Here is an 11,010-nt window from a genome sequence, read left to right as displayed (position 1 = left end):
GTCATGCCGGTGACAACATGATGTGTTTTTCCCTTCAGCTCAACAAATAGCATAGAGGTGCAGATATAAGCATTTTAAAGAACATAAATATCTATACAAATGGTCATGATGTGGACACCACGGTGCAAAAGACAGTAACTACCTCTGCAGGTTTACTGATGATGATTCAAAGACACTCAAGAAGTCGTGAGTTCAAGTTCAAGCATAATCAATGAGTGGATTCTCTCATCTCTCCAAGGGGACAAGTGATGGTTTGAATTGCAGACTTAAGGTAAGTTTGTAATGGAGGTGGCAACCTATAGGCCTGATGATGCAAATGTAGAAGTGCATTCCTTAAACATCCACAAGAGGCTGACTCAAAAGCAAGCCAATCTTCATAAACTCCCTCCTTAAAGCAATAATCATTTAAAACTCATATGTATTTGACTTATTTTCCATGTACAATCCTAAAGCTGTCATTGCCCGTCACCTTCCCGAGGCTGAAAAATGGCACTTTAAAACCTTTTTTTGAAGTCTGGGGCAACATTTGACAGCTGTGTTTTGCTGTAGGACAGTGCATCACATACCAGCAACTGAATATCAGCACACTGTCGGGTTTGAACCGTGACTGATTTAGCAAAGCAACCCAAGAGAACATGACTGAAGGAAGCATGGTGTCACGGTCAGAGACCGGGGTGGAGGGGTGGACCCAAAAGCAGAACGTACAGATGAAGAGGTAAATGAAGTATTTATTTAGTACTCAGATCCTGTTGGTCTGGTCCAGGGAAGAACTTCTCAAATAATTGGAATTCTGATGATAGTGGAGGTTGCTGGGGGGGTGGCCTCTGGTTGTGGTGGTTGGCCTAGGTTTGAGGCAGAACAAGCAGGCAGGCATAAGCAGTTGGTGAAGTTGGCTGAGGAAAAGGATCTTGATCCAGGAGGATGTCTGTAATGGTCTTGACATGCATGCAGTAAAGAGAGACAATCTGGCGAAGACTGGAGCTCCAGCTTGTCCTTAAATAGCAGGATAAATCAGGAAGATGAGCTCCAGGTGGTTGTAATTGAAGCTCCAGACTCCGCCTTGAGTCCCCATGGCAACCTGCACAGACTCAAACAGCAAACCATGACACATGGAAGAGAAATACAGACAGAAACCGAGCAAGAGAAAAGACAAGAATAGAGATCAGACTGACTTTTACTGGCTGGAGAGCTCTCACAGATGAAACAGGATGCAAAAATCTGCTGAATTTCAGCAGTGCAGCTTTAAAATGTATAGCAAAATTAAACATATTCATAACAACTTTGTTACAATTGCTGACGTTTCCTGTTGTGATAATTTTTTAATCACCATGTTCAATTTCATCAAAGGATATTTCTGCATTATTAAGCGGAGTTGGATGACTGATGGATGAGTGGTGATACTGCTTCACAATGAGCATTTACTGTTCTCAGACTCTCAGTGAGATCCATCAGTTTCATAGTATCGATGGCCATATTTACCTCTGAAGGATAATTAATAAAGCAGTGGCTGAAAATATAATGATTACACCCCTATTTTATATACAATCAATTGTGAATTCTGAAAGTTTTGAAAAAAGTACAACATTTAAAAATGACTTAATTCATACAAATGGCAAGATTAATATTATTAATGTTATTTCTTTTTGCATTGATTTGTATGTTTCTGTTGCTTCTACATTTCTATCTAATAGAATAAAACTTGTTCCTCTGGAAGTTCTTTGAACTTTGTAAAAGAGAAACAAAACACCAAAAGTAACTCATTTTAAATGCTTTTTATTAAAGTTTTTCAAGCCTGGCAAAGTAGTTTTTAATTCTAACATGGCAGCAAACTGCTATTTACTGACTAAAGACATGTTGGTGTAACTATGACTTTATTAGAGCATACATCATTCTTTATAATATGTGTTGCATGTTTTCTTTATTCTGGATTAACACACCTCCAAAATCTATTTACTTATTCATGGACATGTACTTATATTGTCATACTGACCACTCAAAGTACTTTACACCACATGTTACATTCACAAGCACACTCATGTCCCAACAGGCACATTGGGGGGCAATGGTGTCTTGTCTTGCCCATGTAGTCAAGTGAAGCCCTGAATAATTCCACTAACTTTCCAGTAGAAAGACAACTGCCCGTCTTCCTGAGCTACAGCTGTGCAAATAAAAAAAAAAAAAGCTGCAAGGACACGTTGTAGTTGGCATCTGGTTGACACAAAATGGAGGAGAATGTACAAACTGGTTTGAGATTATAAAAAGACAACAGGGACTCCATTAAGCACTGGTTCCAACTGCTTGCAGATTAGCATCTCAGAACACACAACACGTCCAACCTTGAAGCAGATGGTCTCCATCAGCAGAGGACCACAGCGGGTGCCACACCTATCAGCTAAGAACAGGAAACTGAGGCTACAATTCACACAGACTCACCAGAACTGGACAATAGAAGATGGAGAAACATTGCTGGTCTGATGAGTCGTCATTTCAGCTCCATGTTCACATGGTAGGATCAGAATCTGATGGAAACACCATAAAAGCACTGGTGTAACAGTGTGGCAGTGGGCCTTTTAGTGCATTTTGCCAATAAAGGGAACAATTTCTACATCACAGCCTTCCTGAGTATTGTTGCAGATCAAGTCCATCCTTTTTATGACCACAGCGTAGCATCTTCTGATGGCTACTTCCAGCAGGACGATGCACCGTGTTGCAAAGCTCAAATCATCTTCATCTGGTTGCTCAAATATAATAATGCGTAACTTTACTCCAATAGCCTCCACAGTCGCCACATCTCAATCCAGTGGAGGCCATTTGGGTGGTAGAACGTGAGATTGTCATTGTGGATGTTCAGCCAACAAATTTGTAACAACTGTGTGATGCTATCTTCTCTGAGGAACCTTTCCAACATCTTGTTGAATTCCTGAAGAATTTAGGTAGTTCTGAAAGCAAAGGGGGTTCAAATAGGCAATAGCAAGGTGGACCTAATAAAGTAGCCAGTGAGTGTTAAGGCATTAATATTAATGTGGCTGAACTGTGTTAATAATTTATACAGTAATTGGTAATGCTATGTATTAACCCCATTATTGTAACCTGCTTGTATTGGATTATGATCAATTTAACAAATGCTGATTTTGCTACAAATTCTTTCTTGATTTTATGTCCTCCCCCTGACCTCCCACCCAATATTTTTTCTGTTGAGTTATGACTACATATCCTCAAACTGGAGAAGTTTTATGCTTGCAAAAATAGATAAATGCACTGGTTGGATGGTTTTTCTTTCTCTGCACCGCCTTTTTCACATGACACAGCAATAAATCAGTGATTCAATAAATAATTGATCCCCATGAGTCCAGGTCGAGGCTGGGCAGGAGAAAGGGAAGGGTCTGGATGGGGGGAGGGCGCAAACGGGGCAGTCACTCCCATCCCAGCCGAGCAGAAGTCTGTCCGGGCTGAGAGGAGGCGGACGGAGCCATTCATTCTTCTGCGTGCCGGAGAAAACGTGGAAGAGGATGAACAGACCCCGAAGAGAGAAATAAATAGCCGAATAAAGCAAGATCGACATCAGTAGTTTAATATAAAGCTTTCAAAGGGGGAAAAAAAACAGCAAAAGAGTCATCCCACTCAGGATTTCAGCGCGTCACATTCCGCACAGCCAGCAGTTCCACGTAAGTATCTGTGCGTAAAGGAAAACGCTTTAAAACTTCTTTTTGTGCAAACAATGGAGGACTTTATTCCTCACTGAAAAAAAAATCTCTTCAGCTGTGTCAGATGTGAGTTCACACCACATTTCTTCTCCTGTCTGGTTGCTTTGCTCTCACTTGGAGCTGTGCAGGGAAACTCGTGGCAGGAAAAGCCAAACAGATTGATGCTTTTGCCAAGCAATGCAGAGACAAACACCCTGAATATGTGGCAGTTTATTATATTTATGTGTCTTATCCGATCTACATAAACAAAACATTTATGTTTTGTCCAATTAGACCATATAAAAACCTCTTTGATTATACACTTTATAAAGTTATTGCGCAAAAATTAATCAATGAGGGGTTAGTTTGATTAACCTGCAACTTTTCGAGCTTAAAAATTAAACCTCAAACACATTCTCTTTTTCATATAGTTTTACATTTTGGACTGTTATTAAGTGTGATGAACAAAAGACCTATATAAAACATCTAAACTTGCGTATGAGTGATAAAGTTTATGATGACGATTAGAAATGCCAAAGCAACACTAATGGAAACAAGCTGAATGTTTCCATAAGAACTTCCCATCAGACATTATTTACCTGAGACACCTGAGCTTGGCACTGACTTCCTGTGTTACAGGGAATATCCAAGGTTTAAGGTTGCTGGGCTGTTACGACTTGAGGAGAAAGCCTGTCAGCACTCATGACAAAGTGCAACACAGGTTCTTGTCTTGTCCAGTGTTGAGTTTCAACATTAAACCTGAGAACCGGTTTTCTCTAAACTGGTGTTTGTGTATGACAGAGAAAGAGGGACAGGCACATTTTTTAAAGTAGCCTTTACGAATAACTACTGTGTAACAGTAGAATGGATGGATATGGTGCCTTCTAGTAAAAATGCCACCCTTTGTTGTGATTAAATGTGTGAAATAGTTGCTTTTTTTCACTGCGTCGTCGTCGCTTTCACAGCTGTGAAGTTGCAGCATTGCAGCAGCTGTGTGGTCTTGAGTTAAAATCTGCAATTAGCAGCACACAATTAGTAATTTTTCATTTTAAAGGCATGCAGCTGAGCTGTAATGATGTTTAGATCATCACTGAGTGGGCGAAAAGCTTTAAAGATAGTGCTGTCAGAGTTTACCAGTAGTTGCAAGCCCATGTGTCAGCACACGTGGAGCCTTAAGGCTCTGTTTTTGACCCATTAAAAAAAAAACCTCATAGCTTCATTCATTACGACCACGCTGAGCACTCCTCCATTTTAAGCCACAAAAAAAGCTAAAGTACTTGCATTTTTCTTTCCCTCAGCAGCCTGGAGGTGCAGATGCTTTGGAACAGTCCTTTAAACTCCCCCTTTTTTTCCCTTCTACTTAACTAAATGGTTCAAAGCATGGAAAAAATATTGCCATCTTCTCTTTTTGCCCAGTGCAGACGATGCAGTTGGCAATGCTTTTAATGCACGTTACAAAAACATGAAACAAAAGTTTAACTGCTAACCCATTCGTTCAGACCACATCTTCTGCCTTTCGTGCCTCCCTGAGCTTTGGTGGCAAAGCTGTTGTCATTAGTCCAGGATCCTGGTTGCAGTTTATGAGATTGGTCAGTACATGTCTGCAGGAAAGGAGGGGCTACTTTTAATGGAGGATTTGATCCACGTCTGCATTTCTGAATGCACACTTACACGTCTACAATACTAAATATTATTACTGAAGGAAATTAGAGCTGAGCATTATCAGTGCCTGCTTGAAACCAAAGTCAGAAACTGGGTGTCTCCATGACGTGAGTGTGAAATTCACTAATTGAATGGCTGCTTCTGTGTCAGAGGTTAAACCAGATGACTCTAGGTGGCTTGGACGAACATCTGGAATACAGTTTGCAGCAAAGTCCCACAGTGGATATCTTCTAGTGTAGATGGTCCAGATTACTAGGATTCTTTATTTACATTGTACTTCCACAAACTTCTGCTCCTGCATCTGTACATAAAGTTGGATCATTGACTCTCACATCTGGTTTTCACAATCAGCACTTCTTTTGGTCATTATTTCACATTTGTGCCTCAGCAGATGCAGTCAATAAAATTTTAACAGGCGTAAGTCCTCTAAGGAAACAATCATATCACAGATTTTATTTAATATGTGTGACCCTGGAGTTTGTTTATTTGGCCATAAAAATTGACGTGATGCAAGGAAGACTTAAAATCCAGACAGTTTCTAACTGGGTCACATTATGATTCTGGGTTTTCCATTCCAGACTTCTAAGAAGAGTGTTTGAGTAGTTTAAAAGCAGTCTTTTGTCTGAATTTGTGCCTTGTTTTGTGAAATGGCATCATAGATGGGCTGTTTGACCAGTACTGGAAAAGTCTGTCTCACTATTTACATGGAAAAAGAAGATGAAAGCATTGGCGAGGCTTTGTTACTGGATAATATAGGATGTCTTAAAAAAGTTTATAACTAATATTTAGTTATGTCTGATAACCTAAAACAAACAATTAAAGATCCAAATTCAGTTTAATCCAATGACAAAGTAACATTGAGCTGAAATAAGAGCTTGGCTGATGTTACTATCAAGCTAATGCTAACTGATCAAGCTAACTGCAAAAAAAAAAAAAAAAAACTAAAGCTAAAAGCTAACTGTTATGTTGAGTTTTAAAATGGCTTTTTGTCACAATGTGAAACGTCAGTGTCTCAATAACTTGTTGTGTTAGGTGTTGTCTTGGTCTGGTGATGATTGTGAACGGTATGATGAAGAGGACGGATTGGATCAAGCGGTAACCTGCGGCAGTTAAAAGTGAAGCCAATATGGAAGTGCCATGAATGCAGTTCTCTCCTCATCCACTAGGGGCTCCAATACAAAGCAAATCACCATAGAGATGCTAAAAAAAAAACCAACTTCACAGCAGAAATAAACATGTTTACAACCTGGTACAAAATAACCGTTTTACATGACTTTCTGATAATACACTGCCCAGCAGCGTCTCAAAACTGAAAAAACGCACTATGCAACTCTATCATCTGGGACGCTACATGAAGTTGCAGCAGAGTTTCGCTTCATGCTAGAAAACGTAATGACTGCTCTGAACATGATTCAGCAAAGAAACACAAGATTAAGATTAAAAGAGAGAAAGGGACAAAACAAGAGTCATCATAATATCATCTTTTGCTGGCTGGAGAGAGCTAACAGGTCAGGTAGGATGCAATATGGATACAGAATTAATCGTCGACAGGTGGCGCGTGATGGAGAAAATGCTAAAAGTTCTGCAGTGCGTCTTTAAGTTTAATAGGTCAGGTGTACATTCATGACAACTGTGAGGGGAGTGACTTGTTTTTTTAATAACTCATCCCTTTAGAATTAATTTAACCTTGAAATTCTGCATAGTTAGGGATGTTTCCTTTTGATTGACAGGTGCCTGATATCCGGCTGCACAAAGACAGAATGAAAACTTGGCATGAGACAACAGCTACATTAACAGGAAATTTGCCAAAATTAAATTTACAAGACTTTGACCTTTTCTGTTGCATCCTCCTTTAATGTTCTTGCTCCAAATAATCTCTCCAAAACCTCCAAATGTTTGACAAAACTTTAATACTTTCAACCCCCCCCCTCTCCTTTCTCTCCCTCCTTCAGTGCTCCACTCCAAGGCAGTCATGCACACTGATTAGATTAGGCAGCACTGGAGCTAATCACCCTTCTCTCTCCTCTCCCCTGCCATTCTTTACTCCCTTGGTCACTCTTTTTATCCTCAGACTTTCCATGTCAACCGGACCTCCCTCTGGTTTCTAGAGATGAACCTCCCCTGGGGGTACATCTGCTTCCAGTAGCAATGCAGCCCAGCGTTTACTAGGAAATCCGCTTGGTGGGATCCTCACAATAACAAAACCCTCGCTCTACACTTGTCTGGAAAGAAAGACTTCCACAGAAATGAATGACTTGTGGAGGGAGGAGAAGAGGGAGGGGTGGGGGATCGGACCCTCTTGTCGGGTGAAATGAGGAGAAAGAATTTGCAGTGGGTTTTGTTCATTTGTGGTGAGCTGGGGGTCAGTCTCAGGGGAATGGACAGCAGACAGACGGTTGGTTTTGCAGCTGCATGGCCTCCAGCACTCCCATCTAAATCCCTGAGCAACAGCAGACTCATTAAACTGGTTGTGTTCAGCATTTAGTCCAGTTTATGTCTCCGGTTTTCCTCCCTGTCATCCATCCTTTGTCTTTATTGGCAAATGTCGTATGAGACATGTTTGAATATTGATTAGGCGGGAACAGCAGCCACTCGGGGATCCAGCCCTACAGCTGTATGCTAATGATGAAGGCTGTGACCTTGCAGCACACGCAGGCTACATGTAGTGTGTGATAAGGCGATAAGTTCTGCTCACTTTGGCACAGGTCATGGAAAAAGCTGTAAGGCGAGAGAGATAACACCAGATTGAGTTGTGTTTGTGTGACAGATAGATGTTAGATTGCTGTCATGTTCCAACTGGTTTCCAGTTCAGAAACAGTATTATATTTTACTGGGACAGTTGCTGCAGCACAAAGTCATTAACACAACCTAATTATTTTGTGCAGGAAGGTGAATGAATAGCTGGTAAAAACTAACTAACTAAAAAAATAACAGGCTCGATAATGGGTATTTATTTACCAATATTTCTTGCATTTTATGTGTTTGTGTTTACAGAAATGAAAAGAAATGTTGGTTTCACTTATTGGACCTGCTATTGATTTTATTATTAATGCCAAACTGTTGATAATAACCAATAACTTATTTTGTGACTCACAGTCTCTTTGGCTTTTTTGAGAGACATTCAGTGTGTTTGCATGGGAGATTTAATTCCTCTTTAATTCCGAATAAAAGTTAATTCCGCTTTAAACTGATGAAAAATTACCATGTAAACACCAAATTCCTTATGCTGATTTTTATTTGGAATCAAACTAAATTTTGATGTAAGCGGCTGGTTTATTCACATTTTATTTCCAATCTATTTAATTCCTCTGTCATATAAACTTTAATTCCGCTCTAAGTTAACTCCGGTCGTTCTGAGCATGCTCGTTACCCTGTCCTGTCCCGATGACGCACGTTGTTTTGCCTCCCGTGTTCGGTGGTCTATCTTTCCTTTTCTTCTCAGTTGCTGCAAAAAGTGAAGTAGTATGCTCGTATTGAGCTGGTACTTCAAATTTATAATAAAAATAGCAGCGAAACTGGTTCTTATTATGTAGTTTTTACAAGTTATGACTGAGAAGACGAGAAGCAGGGAGCTAACTTTGTTTATTTCTGGTATACGTCATACGTCATGTGCACCCTCTGTCCAATCAGAACCCTTCCCAACCCGCCGCTCTAAAGAGGAATTAAGTGAGGACGTGTTTTATGTAAACCTTCATTGGGAATTATTATCTTCATGTAAACTCGTAAGAGAGTACCTTAATTTCGAATGATTTAATTCAGAATAAAAAACATCATGTAACCATACCCATTATCCTTCCCTTTCACTGTCTGTGTTCTCCCTTAGGACACAACAAACTCCTGACTGTAATTTGCAATAAGATGCAACGTTTGTTGAATGTTTGTGTCGTCCGTGAGGAAGGCATGCTTTGATTTATGGCTGAACGGTTGTAAAAGTCGACGTTTCTGACTGTTGTGCTTTTTGTTTCTCCTTCTGTGTTAAGGGCACAGTTTGTTCATGCTTCCTGAGCACGTTGTTTGGATGCATATTTCCCTGCAATGATGTGCCATTCATTCAAATACAAAGCAAACATTTCCAGAGATTAGAACCAATAGCAGCTATTTCCCAGTTTATAAAAACCGATTGATTAAAGACTGAATAATCCTTGTTATTAGGTCATTAGGTTTCATTCCTGTTCCAGCTGGTTTCCAGTTCAGTTTAAGGCCGGCAGCTTGTGAAGTCAGTTAGCTGAGCATCTCCATCGTAACCCCGCTGGAATTTTTCATCACGTCACCGGACTTCATCCTGTTTCGTTTTGAGCTTTGCTCAGAATTTTCCCAGCTTGGCTCTGACACGATCTGGTCGACATTCCTTTCAGTTTCACTCACATTTACTGCTAAATCCCAGCACAGCTGAAAGGTTGTCCAGCCAGTCTGAGGGCAAGCATCTTACAGCTGCAGGTCCTGCTTTCCTTGTTTGAGTCCTAGTTTCCCTAGCACCATGGTAACGGTGTTTTGGTTTGGACTGGCAGGCGGTCACCCATCATTATTGCCGCTGCATGCTGGTGCCAGACTACAGTAGCTTTGTAACGCTCTTCCCCTCTGCAGCCGCCTCGTCAACCTGATTTTAATAGGGGTGACTCATACCACGAGGCAGGTCACTGGTTTGACCCAATGCTGTTTAACTTTACCAACTGTACTCACAAATAAAACCATTCCAGTCTTTTATAGCTGTTAATGTGCCTAAACTTTCCATTTTATCATGGTAATTTAGCATTTTACAGCAATTTACCACTTTAAAGTTTTTACACAGTAACCTTTTAAAGTAATTTCCAGCCAGTAAATCTGTATTTTTGCCAGGTTTCTGCACCACTGATGCATATGTAGCACTTGTAATGATCCAAACATTCAGGAAAGAGGTTAAAAAAATTCAGTGAGTGGACATCATTGACAAACACAGGCTGATTGATGCTTCTGTTGAAAGGCTGAAATAGGCATTATAAAATAAAAGGGAAATATATGGTAAATTAGCTTGGCCAACATCCTTTTTTTTTTTTTTTTTTTTTTTTTTTTTTTACAGTGAAACAATCATTTAATTTGTGTGTCTGCTAATGGAAATGTTAATGGAAATGCCTGACAAAAGAAATAAAAAATAGAAGATTTAGATTAACTTGATGGTAAATTTTGTGCAAATTTTGGAACTTGTCTGACTGTCATCACTTATCTTTCCGGAGACCGACAAGCCCTGCTCACCCAGCTGACGTCAGCCTAATGATCTGTGCAGCTGTGAATTGATTTGTAGGGTGAAAACTCTGCAGGTGAAGGTGACTACTCTGCTAGACTGCAAGGGGGATAATATTACAGCACCTGTGGGACTGCACAAGACACGCACGCTTCGGTACAAAAAGTTAACCTCTTCCAGGGTTGGTTTTTTTTTTTCCTGTCTCAATAAATTTGTGGGTAACTTAAGAGATTTTATCCAAAGAAGAAAGGCGCAGTCAGGATATGACTTCAGACGAGATTATCAGCATACCCTAAAGTTCCAGCCGACGTCCCGAACTGATACGAACAGGCTCAAGTGAATCTAAGCCAGGCTGGTTTTTCTAGCCGCAGGCTCATTATCAGATGCATCCTGTTAGATTCAGTCTCAGGTATGATTAGCAGTGACATGGCTTTGGTTAAACAAACA

At 40.3% G+C, this 11,010-nt stretch overlaps 1 protein-coding gene across 2 annotated transcripts in view; it reads left to right on the top strand.

Annotated features, from left to right (window-relative positions):
• Nucleotides 1-3,459: 3,459 nt before the first annotated feature.
• lhfpl2a (LHFPL tetraspan subfamily member 2a) overlaps nucleotides 3,460-11,010 on the top strand; it is a 48,199-nt gene continuing 40,648 nt past the window's right edge. For both annotated transcript variants that reach the window (XM_079256500.1, XM_079256499.1), the window contains exon 1: nucleotides 3,460-3,665. The gene's annotated coding sequence lies outside the window, so the exon portion shown is untranslated. The remainder of the gene's footprint in view (nucleotides 3,666-11,010) is intronic.

Source organism: Telmatherina bonti, assembly GCF_933228915.1.
Source record: "Telmatherina bonti genome assembly, chromosome: 17".
Taxonomy (NCBI): domain Eukaryota; kingdom Metazoa; phylum Chordata; class Actinopteri; order Atheriniformes; family Telmatherinidae; genus Telmatherina; species Telmatherina bonti.
The sequence above is the reverse complement of the archived record's forward strand: the minus strand, read 5'-3'. Positions and strand labels throughout refer to the sequence as shown.